Below are 17,910 nucleotides of genomic sequence, written 5' to 3' on the forward strand. Positions count from 1 at the left end.
AGCTCCCACAGATGGAAAAGAATTATCATCAATACTATGGAGATAGGAGAATTATAACTCAACTATGGAAATGGTTCATGTTTAATACTTTGAGAAAAGTTTTAAAAGAAAACGTACACAAGGGAACAAAATGGTTTGAATGAGTTATCCATTTTTTAAGTCTTTTGAAATTAGTCTCAACATGCTTAAGATGGATTAACATTTATTCAAGAAAAAGGTTTTGAAAATCACTTGACCAAAGTCAAGGTTTATTGAGAAACTGGTTCAAGTTAGGAAACAAAAAGGTTTTAAAAAAAAGGAGATTTTGAAAATTAAAGAGGGGGAGAAGAGGGAGAGACTATCCTAGAGCATAAAGTAAAAGTTGGGGATGAAAGATCTAACCAAGAAATATCAAGCTTTATGACATACGTCAAGCAAGAATTCCCTCCTTTGGATTAAACCTCAAGTAAGCAAAATAAGCAAATAGTAATCCATGTATCAAATGAAACCAAAGTAACCAAGCCAAGTCTTCACAGAGAATTCCAAATCCATAGGTATCAGATGAATTCCAAGGTATTAAGTCACAAATTCCAAAGCAAGGGTCAAGATCCTAATTCTAAGTCCATAACTCCATAATGATGCCAAGGATAGTAACCACATGTCCATGAGTTAGGAGAAATAATTTCTTTTTTATTAATGCCTTCTTAACAATGATATAATGAAAGGTCCAAATGAACAAAGAACAAAACGACATAAATACAAATAATATGATACGAAATGCTAAACATAAAGCATAAAGTAAATGACATGACATAAAAAATAAAGGCATAAAGGTAAATGACTTTGAAGTAAAAGTTAATACAAGTAAAGTGTTATTAAAAGATGTTAGTGAAGATGAAAAGATATTTTGGTTCATTTTTTAGAGAACATTCAACTATCATCTCATAAGCATGTAAGTATGAACCTACACATCATTTATGAGAAGGGATCCAACTTGGATAAAATTAACAAGTATGCCACTAGCTCCCGCAAATGGAAAAGGAGCAATATTTTCATATAATACCATGAGGAATAGGAGACTTACAATCTCACTTATAAAAATGACATTACCTTTGGGGAAAATTTAGCACTATGTTAAGCAATCGCAATTGAACTTATGTAGAAGACATAACTATCTGAGACTGATAAATAATAATATTTGTGTTAATACATGCTAGAGAAATGATATGTAAATCATCCTCCTAAATCCATGTCACACAAGAAAAGAAAAAGAAAAGGGATGATCAAGCACAAAGGTTAGGAGGATGGTCCATTATTTCAATCCACACTTTATGACACTTAGGACAAACTTATGCATCAATCCAAAGTACCTTAAATGATTCATGATCATTTAGAAGATAGAATTGAAATGATGAAAGTTCATCAAGTACCAATCCACACATCATGAATAAGATGGACACAATCCATCCAATTGATCAAAGGGAAAAGAAGGAGATAAAGAAGAGGGGGATAAGAGAGATCATTCCCAAATTGGATCAAAAAATTTGATTAAGTCATTATCAAAATCAATCATCCATTTTGGTGGATTAGTCTTTTCACCCCATCAACACCCAAGATCCATTGAGTTTGATGAGACATGAAGTCAAAATCATCATGACCCAAGGTCAATAGAAGTCCACAAGGTCATACAAATTTAAAATGCAATTAAATGAAATAAAAATGCATCAAAGGTATTTTTAAATGATTTTTAAAATGGAAATAAAATGGAAAATCCACAAAGTCCTTCAAAACACCAAATAAAACGCCAATAAAATTATGGAAGGTTGGAAATAAAATGAGAAACATATAATAAAATTTTCAAAATTTTAAAATCTAGAAAAATATTTTTAGACCAATTAAAATAAGGTAGAAAAGAGAAATTTCATGAAAAATAGAAAATCAAAGAAATAAAATGTGGAAAAATAAAAATCAGATGAAGACAAATAAAAGAGAATTTAGAAATTATTTTGGAATTTTTGGATAAAAAATGAAATTACTATGAATTTTTAAAGAAAAATCAATTTAAAAAGAAATAAATCAGAAAAAAGCAAGAGCGTTGGATCACGCCTCATTAGTTGACGTGGCAAATCCAACACTCTAGATGGTGAGAAACACGACGGAACGCGCTGCAAGTAAAACACAAGATCCATTTTGAATTTAACCAATCAAAACATTTCAAATTGCCAATGTGTATGGTCCAAACTCATACCACCTGAGAAATACTCTGGCCATCTTCTCCAGTGAGCTCTCACCGGAGTTTCATCATTTGGTAAGTTCAAGACACGAGACCACCACCATGGTGATCCTCTTCTCCTCTCGAATTCAACCTCATAGTATAAATTCATTTATGTCAACTGAGAAAATAGAATTTCAAAGAAGTTTCAGAAACAAGCAAGCCACACAAAATAAAATAAAATGATGAACACGATCAATCAACATCAGATAAGTTAAGGGAAAGCATCAGAGAGTGAAATACTACATTGTGGTAACTTGTTTGAGTTCAAATGATGCTCAGAACTACCCTGTCTCGATGGTGATCCAAAGTTGATGAAACTTAATCTGATTAGAGCACTTCAGGAGGTCTCAGAGCTTGGGAATTATTTCAAAAGTTTCAGAGGATGCTTATGGAGTTAATGGAATCAAGAAAATGGATTGAAACAGGCTGACACTCAAAATATGATAGTTGATTTTTCTGGAAAATTTTCAAGTTGCGGTAGGGGTTTCTTGGCTCTCCAAAGCTTGAAAATGAAAGCAATATCTTCCTCTATTTATAGGGAATGTGATTGGATCCAAATACATGTGGAATGATGCTGAATTCATACAAAACGAATTTGATCCAAGTGTGTGAAAAGTGTGACTTGAAACTCATCAAAACTCAGGCAAATGATGAGTTTTAAGTGTTAATTAACTTATGGAGACTTATTAAACATTTTCAAGCCCAAAACACTTGTTAATTTGGCTTGGAATTGAGATTAGTCATGATCAAATTTTGGGCAATGTTGATTTCTTCAATTTCAAGTCACCATGTCCAACTCAATGGGACATCCTACTCAAGAGGCTTTTCGATCCCATTCTTTTTGCAATGTGTTAACATCGTGGCCAAGATTACAATGAGCCAAGAAAGTTTGCATTTGGATGTTTGAGCATAAAGTTATGGTGTGCTGAAGTTGACATGAAATAGTGGTCACATAACTTAGAAAATTTGAGTGCTTCATGGCTGAAAATGACTTATAATGTCCCAATGAATTCCATGGCCTTCCAAGCATAATTTGACCTTAACCTTTGAAGAAAACTTGTAGAGGGTATCACCAATGGTATTGTGCAAAATGAATCAGCTCCATGTGTTGAAAATTGAAGAAGTTACGATCTTTGAAAGTTAGGAAAAAGTCACTTGAAAATAGGTCAAATTTCACTAAGTCCACAAATGACCTATAATGTCTCCAAACTTTTGATGATCTTCCAAGAATAATTGGCTATTATCATGCAAAGAGAAGTTGTATAGGATGTTAAGAAGAATCAATTTCAAAAAGATGCATTTAAAAATGTTGAGAATTGAAGAAGTTGTGATCCTTGGAACCTTGACTTCAAAATGTTGACTTTTTGGTCAAACCACTTAAAACAAGCTTGTGTACTTGAACTTTCCTTGCATTTCAAAGCACATGGGTGATCATGTGAGATCAAGATATGGTGTCCTTAATGGTCTCTTAATCAATTTTCTCAAATCTTGAAGTTACTTGTTGAAGAAGGCATGGAAATAAACACACAAACCTTTGACTTTCTTTGAGAAGCAAGACATAGAACTTTGAGATGCTCTTGATTGAGAAACCCTACCTTTCATAATAAACTCAAGGGAACAAGACATATTTTTGGTATTTTGATTAATGGTTAGATAAGCAATGAATCAAATAAACACAAAGGTAAAACAAAGAGGTGCTTGGTGATCCCTGCAAAAGCAACCCCAAAGATGGATAAGGGAAGGGCCAAGATATGACCTTGTTTGTATGCCAAATATGCAAATGAGATGTGGGATCTTAGGGTTAAAAATTAGGGTATGAAATTATCACATTCATTTGTTTAGGTTATCACATATTAGCACACACATGGCTTACTCTTGGGCTACCCAACAATGAGACTTATGCTTAATACATTTTTGCACCCATATGACTTACTCTTGGGCTACCTAAGAATGAGACCATAGGCTAGTATTTGTATGATCATGCATTGTGTGTTTTATCCATCTCCTTACAGTTGATTTAGCTTGATCAAATTCCATTTTGATCAACTAGATCCTTTTACTTTGCATACATTCCCTTTTTCTTTGTCAAGTGACCATAAGTCTCTTGGTCAATTGATGGGACTTGCCTTTATTACTTTGGAACTCAAGCTTCCTGATAAGTCAATAACTCAAGCTCAAGTCAAGGCATTAACCATCTGCCTCATCCCCACAAAGCATCCATGAGGACCTGTTTTAACAACTTGTCAAACACTAGCAAGGATTGCATGTCATGAGCCTTAAGCAATAGTGAAGGGGTGAGAGAGAACATTCCTATCCTTATTCTGAATACTTTGGGTACGGGATGAATGACCCAGTTGCTCAAAGTATCCACCTTTATTCATAGACTTTAGTACAATTCGAGTCAATTCACTGTCAAATTTGCAGCTAGCCCTTTGGCTCACCATCTCAAGTTCCTCTTAGTTTAAACACCATCATTTTCTTTCCTTTTTTTGGGTTAATCACCTTCATGGTTCACACTCCTTTTCATGCTTTTGACACTACCTTTTATCTTTATGTTCTTGGTTATGATATCATATTTTGGGTTAATCACCTTCATGGTTCACACCCTTTTTCTTGGTTTTGACACCACTTTTATCTTTATGTAGGTTATATGACACCAAAAATTGGGTTAATCACCTTCATGGTTCACGCCATTTTTCTTGGTTTTGACACTACTTTTATCTTTTTATTCTTGGTTATGATACCACATTTTAGGTTAATCACCTTCATGGTTCATACCCCTTTTCTTGGTTTTGACACCACTTTTATCTTTCTGTTCTTGGTTATGACACCACATTTTGGGTTAATCAGCTTCATGGTTCACACCCATTTTATTGGTTTTGACACCACTTTTATCTTTCTTTTCTTGGTTATGACACCATAATTTGGGTTAATCACCTTCATGGTTAACACCTCTTTCCCTGTTTTGACATCATTTCTCTACCTCTTTTTTGCCTAGGTTTAAACACCGTTTCAGTCAGTTTCTAGTCTTTTCCAGTTTAAACACCACCTTCGATCATATATTTCTTCCAGTCTTAGTCCTCCAAACTAAAAATCTTTGAGTTCCTTATTTTACTATGAGGATATGTAGGCACGAGGATGCCAATCCTTGGTGAGCACTTTTCTTGCTTTCCCCCAATTTCTTTCTCTGGTTCCACGAACTACGAGGCTCTGACTTTCACATTTCACTATGAGAATACATAGGCATGAGGGGCCCTAATCCTCCTCGAGACTCTTTCTTAATCCATTTTCTATTTTGCAGGTACTCGAATATAGTAACACACGTCCAAGCAAAGAGAAATCAAAATAATTCACATAGAGGACCATGGATGTGAGGGGTGCTAATACCTTCCCCTTGTATAACCGACTTCCTTACCCATTTCTCTTTCCCCTTTGGTTTTATTGATATTTTCCCCTTCCCTCTTTTGGGATGAATAAAGTTCGGTGGCAACTTTGTTGTATGTTCGATTGTGCGACGCATTCAGGTATATGTAAGCTAGCTTCAATTGGCGATTCTGCTGGGGATTACAACCTAGTTGCAAGAAGGAATCGAGCCTAGTTTTGTTTACTTTCTTGTTTTCTTGGGTGTTTACTTTCATGCTTTGCCTGCTTTTATCATCATGTTTGTTTATTGCATTTATTTTATTGCTTTAGATGTTCATTAGGAAACCCATTTTGGATATTTGTTTTTTTTGCTATTGTTGGGTTGGGTTGATGTTACTTGAGGGAAGCTCTACACCCGAGCTCAAGTATACACATATGATAGACTCATGGATAGTCGTGTTGACCTGCGCTTCGCGAGTTGGGTTGACACGATACCCACACCCAAACTAGAGTCACTTGGGGATACTTTTGTCCTGTGAAAAATCATTGCGACAAACTATTTTCACTTGTATCCATGACTCTGGGAAGCCTTTTAGGGATCACATTTGGAGAATAGTACACACTTGTGATTGGGATATTAGGTGTTTAGGAGACCAATCTCTTACATACCCTGGTTCTCATGTAACATCTAACCTTTGAACCGACATCAAGCAGAATGTTCAGATTATCCAGAATGTGTCATACTATTGCATATCATTTGTGTAGATGTTTGATTGGCTGCATTTTATGTTAAAACACTATATGGACTCTAATGTCTTGACTGATGTCATGACATGCTTTGGAGATGTTTGATTGGCTGCATTTTGTGTTAGAACATCTAACTGTACTCTGATGTCTTGACAGATGTCATGGCATACTTGAGTAGTATGCTGCAAGTTTAGCTAATACAGGATTTACTGAATGTCAAACTAGATGTAATGATATTCATCCCTGACAGCAGATACTGAGGTGTAGAACAGTTGGTTGTCTGCTATAACTCAGTATTTAAGTTCAGTCTGTTTATCAAGGGAATAACAGACCTGGCATAAGGCCTACTGTCTGAATGTCAAACTGGATGTTATGACATTCATCATTGACAGCATATACTGAATAATAGGCAGGTTGGTTTTCTGCTACAATTCAGTATGTATCTCAGTCTGTTCTTAAGGAGGATAACAGACCTGGCATAAGGCCCATTCTGTAAATGTCAAATTGGATGTTTTGACATTTATTATTGTAAGTTGATACTGAAGTATAGACTGGTTGGTCTTTTACAGCACAGCATTTTGTACAGTCTGTTTTCAGAAAAATAACAGACTTAGCATATGGTCTATGTTCTGGACGTCAAACTGAATGTTGTGACATTCATTCCTGACAGCATATGCTAAATTGTAGGATGGTTAGTTTTTCTGTTTCAGTATTTTTCTCAGGCTATTTTTCAGGAATCCAACAGCTGAGCTAAAATCCAGGAAACTAACAACTGAGCTACAATTAATGAACCTAACAAATAGCCTATTTGTTAGTACCCTAATATGTGGAAATTAGGTTAACTTACTTAACCTTAATTTTAGGAAATACAAGTACAAGGCCCAAGTGCTGCAATATAAAAGGATGGCAATCCTTCATTCAGAACTCGGGGATTTTAGGCGTGAAGATTTTATTGTTCCATCATACTTCACTGCTGTATTTTTGTGTGTCTTGTATTAGGTGTATCTTGTGAGCCAAGCAATTATCACCTAGATGATTGCATTGGACTAGGGTGTTCATTGAGTTGTAAGTGTTGTGTCACTCTAAGCTTTTAAGCGTGAGTGTTGTGTATCTTGATTAAAGTTGTTAAGCACAATGAAGAGTTGTTTGAAGTGTGACTTCACTATAAACTTTAATATAATTAAAGGTTGTAATCTTTGAGGTGATTGAGGGGGAGTGAGTAGGAACTCTGATCTTAGTGTAAGATTGAAATTGCATTGGGTAGGTATTAAGTGATAGGATTAAACAGTTGGTTTAAGGTGTGAATTAATACTACTAATAGTGGATTTCCTCCCTGGCTTGGTAGCCCCCAGACGTAGGTGTGTGTGACACCGAACTGGGTAAACAATTCCTTGTGTTGTTTACTGCACTTTATTTTTAAGTTCTGCATAATTCTTGTCTGCGCAGAATTGGACGTCATAGCATCCCGTGTGACATCGAAAGTATGTTAACTAGAATTTCAATTGGCATCAGAGCAGGCACCCTGCCTGTTAATTTCTGGGTGAGATCTAGGGAAGTTACTTTCTAGTACCATGGACAAGGATGTAGGATACTCAAATAGACCACCCATGCTGGATGGTTCTAACTTTGATGACTGGAAACCTCGTATGGTAGCCTTCTTGAGGTCTCTAGATAGCAAAGTCTGGAGAGCTGTCAACAAAGGATGGGAATATCCAACGAAGACAGGGAAAGATGGAATCACTATGAAAATTCCAGAAGAAGAGTGGGACAAGGAGCAAGAGGCTTTAGCCCTTGGAAACTCTAAGGCCTTGAATGCACTGTTCAATGGAATAAGTAAGAACATCTTCAGACTGGTGCATCACTGTGAGCTGGCTAAAGAAGTTTGGGATACCCTCAAGATAACTCATGAAGGTACCTCCAAGGTGAGGATGTCTAAACTTCAGATGCTGACCACCAAGTTTGAAAATCTGAGGATGAAAGAGGACGAGACTATTCATGACTTCCACATGAATATTCTTGAAATTGCCAACACTTCTGGTGGCTTAGGTGAGAAAATGGCTGAAGAGAAACTTGTAAGAAAGATTCTCAGGTCATTACCTAAGAGATTTGCCATGAAGGTCACTGCTATAGAAGAGGCTCAGGATATCTGCAATATGAAGGTGGATGAGCTTATTGGTTCTCTCCAAACTTTTGAAATGGGCTTGTGTGAGAATGTTGAAAAGAAGAACAAAAGTGTAGCTTTTGTATCAAATACTGAAGAGGATTCAGAAGCAGGAAGTACTGGAGGTGATGAAAGCATATCAGAAGCCATAGCCATGCTTGAGAGACAGTTCAACAAGTTCGTAAAGAAGATTGATCAAAAAGGTAGACCAAATGTCAAGAACATCTCGTCTGACATCAGGAAAAGATCAACTTCTGAAGAAAATTTCAACCAAGGCAAGGGAATCCAGTGTCATGGATGTGAAGGTTTTGGACACGTTAGAGCTGAATGTCCTACTTACCTCAAGATGCAAAAGAAGGGGCTATCTGTCACATGGTCTGAAGGAGATTCTGAGAGTGAATCTGAAGGAGAATCTGCTAAATATGTCATTGCACTAACTAGTGTTTATGCCACTGATGATGACTCAAGTGAAGATGAACTGACCTTTGATGAACTTGTTGCATCATATAAAGAGCTATGTGTCAAAAGTGCAGAAGTGTGTGTACAAGGAGAAAAACAGAAGAAACTCATCAAGGAGCTGGAGGATGAGAAACAGAAGCATCTGACATTCATAGATGGTCTAAATGGTGAGATAACCTTGCTGACCTCCAAGCTAGATCAAATGACAAAATCCATCAGAATGCTAAATAAAGGAACGGACACTTTGGAGGAGATCCTAAAGGTGGGACAGAAGTCAGGAACCATGTCTGGTTTAGGCTTTGTGAAGAAATCCTCAGCTGAACTCAAACGCTCAAAGGCTGAAGTTCAGAAATTCAAGCAGAAGTCACACCCAATGTCTCAACATCAGGGAACCAGGATGAGTAACCATCAAAAGAAGAAATTTCAGAGATGGAGATGTCACTACTGTGGTAGGTTTAGTCATATAAAAGCCTTCTGCTACAGGCTGCATGGTTATCCTAACCAAACCCCTCATGTCAGACCTAAGCATAAGGCATATAAGCATAATGCCCCCATCAAGAAACGACAATGGTTTGCTAGGTTAGCTCACACAGGTCTAAGGGCATCTACCAGAGAAGATTGGTACCTTGATAGTGGTTGCTCAAGACATATGACTGGTATGGAGAATTTATTGGTGGATATACAACCTCACACTACCAGTTATGTGACCTTTGTTGATGGTGCTAAAGGAAAAATCAAAGGTGTGGGTAAGTTGGACAGCTCTGGAGTTCCAGAACTGAATAATGTGCTATTAGTAAAAGGACTAACTACTAATCTCATCAGCATAAGCCAGCTGTGTGATCAAGGGTTCTATGCTCACTTCACTAAGGAGCTATGTGTTGTGACGAATGGAGATGATCAGGAAGTTATGAGAGGATCCAGATCCAAAGATAACTGTTATCTGTGGGAACCTAAAGTCTCAAACTACTCCACAATTTGCTCCTCAACCAGAGAAGAACCGGAGGTGAAGCTGTGGCATAGAGGTCTTGGTCATCTCCATTTAAGGGGAATGAAAAAGATCATATCCAAGGAAGCAGTTAGAGGAATCCCAAAGCTGCTTATTGATGAAGGAAGAGTCTGTGGAGAATGCCAGGTTGGCAAGCAAACCAAGATGTCACATCCTAAGCTGGGACATCCTACAACATCCAAAACTCTGGAGCTTTTGCACATGGACTTAATGGGACCTATGCAGGTTGAAAGTCTGGGTGGAAAGAGGTATGTCTATGTGGTTGTTGATGACCATTCCAGATACACTTGGATAAACTTCATCAGAGAAAAGTCAGATGCATTTGATGTCTTCAAAGAACGGTGCATCAGACTTCAAAGGGAAAAGGACAGTTGTGTTGTCCGAATTAGGAGTGACCATGGGACGGAGTTTAAGAATTCCAAGTTTGATGAGTTTTGCTCATCTGAAGGGATAAGTCATGAGTTTTCCTCTCCTATAACTCCTCAGCAAAATGGGATAGTTAAAAGGAAAAACAGAACTATTCAAGAATCTGCCAGGGCAATGATTCATGCAAAGAAGCTTCCTATGCACTTTTGGGCCGAAGCTATGAATACAGCTTGCTATGTTCACAATAGAGTTACCTTGAGAAAAGGAACCTCTTCCACTCTGTATGAAATATGGAAAGGCAGAAAACCCACTGTGAAGTACTTTCATATCTTTGGAAGCAAGTGTTACATTCTTACAGGTCGTGAACAGAGAAGGAAAATGGATCCCAAAAGTGATGGGGGTATATTCCTAGGATACTCAACTAACAACAGAGCCTACAGAGTGTTCAACTACAGGACCAATGTCCTGATGGAATCCATAAATGTTATTATGGATGATAAAGAGGAAGGAATCAATGTCATAGAGGATGTTGGAACATTCCTTGATACGTCAACAGACATTCCAATCAAGTCCGAAGAGGTACAGGAGACTCCTCCTTAATGTGAGGTAGATGCATCCAACAAAGTGCCTTCTATCAGAATTCAGAAGGACCACCCCAAGGATCTTATCATAGGGGATCCCAATAGTGGTGTGACTACCAGATCAAGGGAGAATAGCTCAAATTCTTGTTTTGTATCCAAGGTTGAACCAAAAAATGTGAAAGAAGCCCTGACTGATGAATATTGGATCAATGCCATGCAAGATGAACTGGAGCAGTTTAAACGGAATGAAGTATGGGAGTTAGTTCCACGACCTGAAGGGACTAACATCATTGGTACCAAGTGGATTTACAAGAACAAGTCTGATGAGAAAGGAGTAATCACTAGGAATAAAGCAAGACTAGTGGCACAAGGATATACTCAAGTTGAAGGGGTTGATTTTGATGAGACGTTTGCACCTGTTGCTAGACTTGAGTCAATCAGATTGCTGTTAGGTGTGGCCTGTATTCTGAAGTCCAAATTGTTCCAAATGGATGTGAAGAGTGCCTTTTTAAATGGCTACTTGAATGAGGAAGTATATGTGGAACAACCTAAAGGGTTCTGTGATCCTAACCTGCCTAAACATGTGTACAAGTTGAGGAAAGCTTTGTATGGGTTGAAGCAAGCTCCTAGAGCTTGGTATGAAAGGTTGACTGAATTTCTGACCTCTCATGGGTACAGGAAATGAGGGATAGATAAGACCCTGTTTATGAAGGATGAAGATGGCAAAATCATGATTGCCCAAATTTATGTGGATGATATTGTCTTTGGTGGAATGTCAGAGCAAATGGTGAAACATTTTGTTCACCAGATGCAATCTGAGTTTGAAATGAGTCTGGTTGGGGAATTGACTTATTTTCTTGGAATGCAAGTTAACCAAATGGAGGATTCTATGTTTCTCTCCCAAAGCAAATATGCCAAAAACATAGTGAAGAAGTTTGGTATGGATAATGCTAGACACAAAAGAACTCCTGCACCTACTCACTTAAAATTAACCAAAGATGAAGGAGGTCCCAGTGTTGATCAATGCTTGTATAGAAGCATGATAGGTAGTCTACTATATCTAACTGCAAGTAGACCTGATATTTCCTATGCAGTTGGAGTGTGTGCTAGATACCAAGCAGAACCCAAAGTGAGCCACTTAAATCAAGTCAAGAGGATTCTCAAGTATGTCAATGGGACTTGGGACTATGGTATGCTATACTCTCATGGCTCTGAGCCTATCTTATCTGGGTATTGTGAAGCTGATTGGGCTGGGAGTGCTGATGACAGAAAAAGCACATCAGGAGGATGTTTCTTCTTGGGAAACAATCTCATATCATGGTTCAGCAAGAAACAGAACTGTGTATCACTGTCCACTGTAGAGGCTGAGTACATAGCAGCTGGAAGCAGTTGTTCCCAACTGGTGTGGATGAAACATATGCTTACTGAGTACAATGTCTCTCAGAATGTCATGACATTGTTCTGTGACAATCTCAGTGCCATCAATATTTCCAAGAATCCCATCCAACACAGCAGGACCAAACATCTTGACATTAGACATCACTTCATCAGAAATCTGGTGGAAGACAAAGTGATTACCTTGGAACATGTAGCCATTGAACTACAACTTGCTGACATATTCACAAAGGCTCTGGATGCTACTCAGTTTGAAAACTTAAGGGGAAAATTGGGAATATGCCTTTCTGAGGACTTATAGCAACCAATGGTGTTTGGGATGTATTGTTTAATATCTCAACCTATTAAACAATTGAAAGTATGTTATGACTGGACAACAGATCACATCTATGTTACTTGCTGCAAGTGTGGTAACAAGATATTAAGGGGATATCCTAACATGAGACAGCCTATGTGCCTGCTGGACTTCAAGAAAGTGTTCATGCAGGAGTGGTTCAAGATGTCAGACTCAAAGTCATGGCATCTGATATGGGTGTACCTACTGTAAAGCAAGAGTGTGTGACTACTTGATCAAAGATGTGAAGCAAGATCAAGTGGGTGGTGTCTTGATCAAAGTTGTAAAGCAAGATCAAGAAGGGGTATTCTTGATTAAAACTGTGAAGTAAAATCAAGATTGTGTTTCTAACAAGGTTGTGTGTAATTCTGTTTATTTTGGTCTGTCATGTATGGTGTTGCTTTGGCAACATTTTTGACAAAAAGGGGGAATAACACCTGTGATGCCCCAGGACAACAGATTAATTAAACAGATATTGAAGATCCTCTAATCCAGAGGTTGTGCTGCAGCTGATGTTCCACTTCTATGTGTGATGAGCGTGAGTGGGTTATCTGTATGTGTGCTGTTGGTAGAAGTTTTTATTTAACTTTTGTATGTGTGTTGATGTTAGAAGTTTTTATTTAACTTCTGTATGTGTGCTGATATGTGAAGTTTTTATTTAACTTCTATGTGTGTTGAGTGTGTTGCTGCTTTGAGTGTATTAGCTAGGTTAATTTCCCTGCTAGATGTGTGTTTTCCGCTGCTGTGAACTCTGTTGTGATGCCAAGTTGTTTTAGCCAAAAATTTGCCAAAGGGGGAGTTTGTAGATGTTTGATTGGCTTCATTTTATGTTAAAACACTAGCTTGACTCTAATGTCTTGACTGATGTCATGACATGCTTTGGAGATGTTTGATTGGCTGCATTTTGTGTTAGAACATCTAACTGTACTCTGATGTCTTGACTGATATCATGACATACTTGAGTAGTATGCTGCAGGTTTAGCTAATATAGGATTTACTGAATGTCAAACTAGATGTAATGATATTCATCCCTAACAGCAGATACTGAGGTGTAGAAAAGTTGGTTGTCTGCTATAACTCAGTATTTAAGTTTAGTCTGTTTATCAAGGGAATAACAGACCTGGCATAAGGCCTACTGTCAAACTGGATGTTATGACATTCATCATTGATAGCATATACTGAATAATAGGCAGGTTGGTTTTCTGCTACAATTCAGTATGTATCTCAATCTGTTCTTCAGGAGGATAACAGACCTGACATAAGGCCCATTCTGTAAATGTCAAATTGGATGTTTTGACATTTATTATTGTAAGCTAATACTGAAGTATAGACTGGTTGGTCTTTTACAGCACAGCATTTTGTACAGTCTGTTTTCAAAAAAATAACAGACTTAGCATATGGTCTATGTTCTGGACGTCAAACTGAATGTTGTGACATTCATTCCTGACAGCATATGCTAAATTGTAGGATGGTTAGTTTTTCTGTTTCAGTATTTTTCTCAGGCTATTTTTCAGGAATCCAACAGCTGAGCTAAAATCCAGGAAACTAACAACTAAGTTACAATTAATGAACCTAACAAATAGCCTATTTGTTAGTACCCTAATATGTGGAAATTAGGTTAACTTACTTAACCTTAATTTTAGGAAATACAAGTACAAGGCCCAAGTGCTGCAATATAAAAGGATGGCAATCCTTCATTCAGAACTCGGGGATTTTAGGCGTGAAGATTTTATTGTTCCATCATACTTCAGTGCTGTATTTTTGTGTGTCTTGTATTAGGTGTATCTTGTGAGCCAAGCAATTATCACCTAGATGATTGCATTGGACTAGGGTCTTCATTGAGTTGTAAGTGTTGTGTCACTCTAAGCTTTTAAGCGTGAGTGTTGTGTATCTTGATTAAAGCTGTTAAGCACAATCAAGAGTTGTTTGAAGTGTGACTTCACTATAAACTTTAATATAATTAAAGGTTGTAATCACTGAGGTGATTGAGGGGGAGTGAGTAGGAACTCTGATCTTAGTGTAAGATTGAAGTTGCATTGGGTAGGTATTAAGTGATAGGATTAAACAGTTGGTTTAAGGTCTGAATTAATACTACTAATAGTGGATTTCCTCCCTGGCTTGGTAGCCCCCAGACGTAGGTGTGTGTGACACCGAACTGGGTAAACAATTCCTTGTGTTGTTTACTGCACTTTATTTTTAAGTTCTGCATAATTCTTGTCTGCGTAGAATTGGATGTCATAGCATCCCGTGTGACATCGAAAGTCTGTTAACTAGAATTTCAATTTGCATATCATAAATCATCATTACATCATATAACTCTTTTGCATATTCCTTGGAAAATATTATTTTAAAAATGTAATAATCAAAATCTTTTTGCATAACATATCATTCATATGAACTTTTTTATCCAAAAATGAAATGATTACACCCGTCTTCATCCTCTTCAGAAAGACGAAGATTCGACATCAGTATAACACCGGAGCAAACAAACAAAGAATCATGTTTGAATATGAACAAGAAAATGTTACAACCAGGGAGGCCTTATCTCAACTACAAGGTCAGATGGGAATCATACTGGAACATCTCCAAGTTCAGAGGGACAATGCTACTATTGTCACTCTGACCGACACTAATGTTGCTAACACTGCTCTTGTTGTGGTGGATTCTGTTGACACTGTTGTTTAACCAGTTGTTGTAAACCAACCTCTCTTTCAAGATGGCCCCAATAGGTTTGTTGCTACCTACCCATGGGGAATGCCTCATAACTATACTCCATGGTTTGCTAGTGGGATTCCTTTTGTACCGTACCAGTCCTTCGTTGTTTCCTCTTCTAATGGGAACTATGTTGCCTTCCCATAGGGGATGCCAAATCATTTCTCCGCTCAAGGGGTTGAAACCGAAGAGGCTCCTTAGCCTGTTGTGAATGTTAACAATGCTGAGGACCAATAGCCTGAGTATATGGGCCATCCTATCAATTTCCAGATTCCTGCTCAACTAGCTCAGTTGAATCCTTATGTGTCTGCTGAAGGAGAATTGCCATCCAAGGCGCAGCAGAATTTAAAAATTTCTCCATTTAGTGATCCTTACGAATGGGCATGATCAGTGATAGAATTGTTACCTCTTGTGGCGATTCAAACCTTTGGTGCAGATCTCTGATAATGATAAAAACCTTTGATACAGATCCACGGGGCGATCACGAACGTTGAACGATGACAACGTCTCTACTCAGTCCACATGAACGGATTCCTTCAATCGCAGTGCTAGCTGTTATGAATGAAGGCTTTGAGTGAGAGAAAGAGGGAAACAAAATTCCAAGTCTCTACTTGAATTTCTGTCTGAGTGGATTGGAGTGACAATGCTTCTATCCAAGGGGTTCTATTTATAGAACCACTTGTGTGGGCTTCAAGCTAAAAAGCCCACTTAAGTGTATTTTGGCCCATATCTTATAATATGCCCAAAATCACTTAAGTATTTGGTACCTTACCATATTTCGTCTCCCACTTAAGTGCACCGTACCTTACGGTGTTCCTTAGTTACTCTATCTCTCATCAATCCGTCCTTTGTGTGTGACCCTATAGGTTTTCGCGACGTTGGCAATTATATTAAATCACGCATTTAACATAATAAACAGTGAGCGGTATCTAGCAACACATCACTGCTACCCAAGTCACGAAAATGTCATGTGATCTGACAAAACCTCCTGTGATAATAATTATGTGTATAATTACCCCTTTGCCCTTATGTCTATATTGAACACAAGGTATAGACCGTGTCACCCTTGTCCAGTTCAATATTGGGCCCATAGACATTTATCCTGTTACGCAGGATTGGCAAATTCCATCTAGGACACTCATGTCCCTCAGCATGCTTCGTGGAGTACCCATCAACTGTCTTTATGGTTATCCAGTTACGGACAACGTTCGATCAGCAATAAAGCACTCGACTCTACATCTAGGATCCATAGTGGTTTCAGGTCGAAGAGTGGTATACACTATTATCACCATGAGAATAACTTATGACACTTTGCATAACTTTCTATATAGTATTCTCATAGCGGGTCAATCTGGTATAAATATTACTCCTAATATTCATACCTATGTTTAAGACTTGATAACTCTTTATCCATGATCCATGAGATGTGATCATCAGTCTATAAACATAATAGTCTTGATGCTTTAATGTTATCCCACTTCACACTAAAGCTCGACTACGGATACTTTAAGAATAGTGTCCTTATGTTTAATGTGTTCTCATGATTAAGTCACACTTAATACATTAAACGGACTATCTACTCCATGGACTTTATTAATCAACCATAATAAAGAAAATGCCTTTAAATAATTCGATACAAGTACCAAAAGTATTGGCCTCTAGGGCTTACACCAACATCTGCTACTATGGTTCAACCACCTCCAAATAACATTGCTCTCCAGTATGCTCATTCTGGGGCACCATTTGCTCCCAATGTGCAACATGGGGGTAATTTACTGAAGAGAGCACTCCAGTTGCTCAGACTCCGCTCCCTGTCTTGTTGTATCAGATGTATCAGTAGTTTATGCCACAACCACCACCTGCTCAAAATGTTGCTCAACCTCCTCCAAGGGTTGCCACTCAAAGGATCCTCGGGTTCAATAAGCCCATGCATGCAGATTATCAACTTTTAGAGGAAATGTTATATGATATTTAAGGTTTCTCTGATCATAGTTTGAATCCTAGAGAGTTGTGCTTAGTGCTGAATGTTGTACTCCCGCAGAAATTCAAGGTACCTAACTTGCCCAAGTACAAAGGTTTGAGATGTCCTCGCGGTCACATCACTAGGTACTGCATGAAAATGGCTTCTTATATTTACAATGATGAGTTACTAATCTATTGCTTCCAAGACAGCCTATCGGGGGCATCATTGGATTGGTACATGAATTTGGAATCGAGGAAGATAAGGACATGGAAAGATTTGTCTGGGGCATTCTTGAATCAATACAAGTATAATCTAGATATGGCTCCTACAAGATTGTGGCTACAAAATCAGTTACAAAGGTCTAATGATACCTTCAAAGAATACGCATAGAGGTGGCACGAGATGGCTTCCAGAGTCAGATCTGCACTATCTGATACTAAGTTGGTAGATATCTTTATGGGAACTCTCCATGGTTTCTACTATGAAAAGATGGTTGGTAGTTCATCTTCCAATTTTGTTGATATAGTCGTGATTGGTGAAAGAATAAAGAGTGGGATCAAGTCGGGAAA

This window comes from Lathyrus oleraceus, chromosome 4 (genome assembly GCF_024323335.1).
Source record: "Lathyrus oleraceus cultivar Zhongwan6 chromosome 4, CAAS_Psat_ZW6_1.0, whole genome shotgun sequence".
Lineage (NCBI taxonomy): Eukaryota > Viridiplantae > Streptophyta > Magnoliopsida > Fabales > Fabaceae > Lathyrus > Lathyrus oleraceus.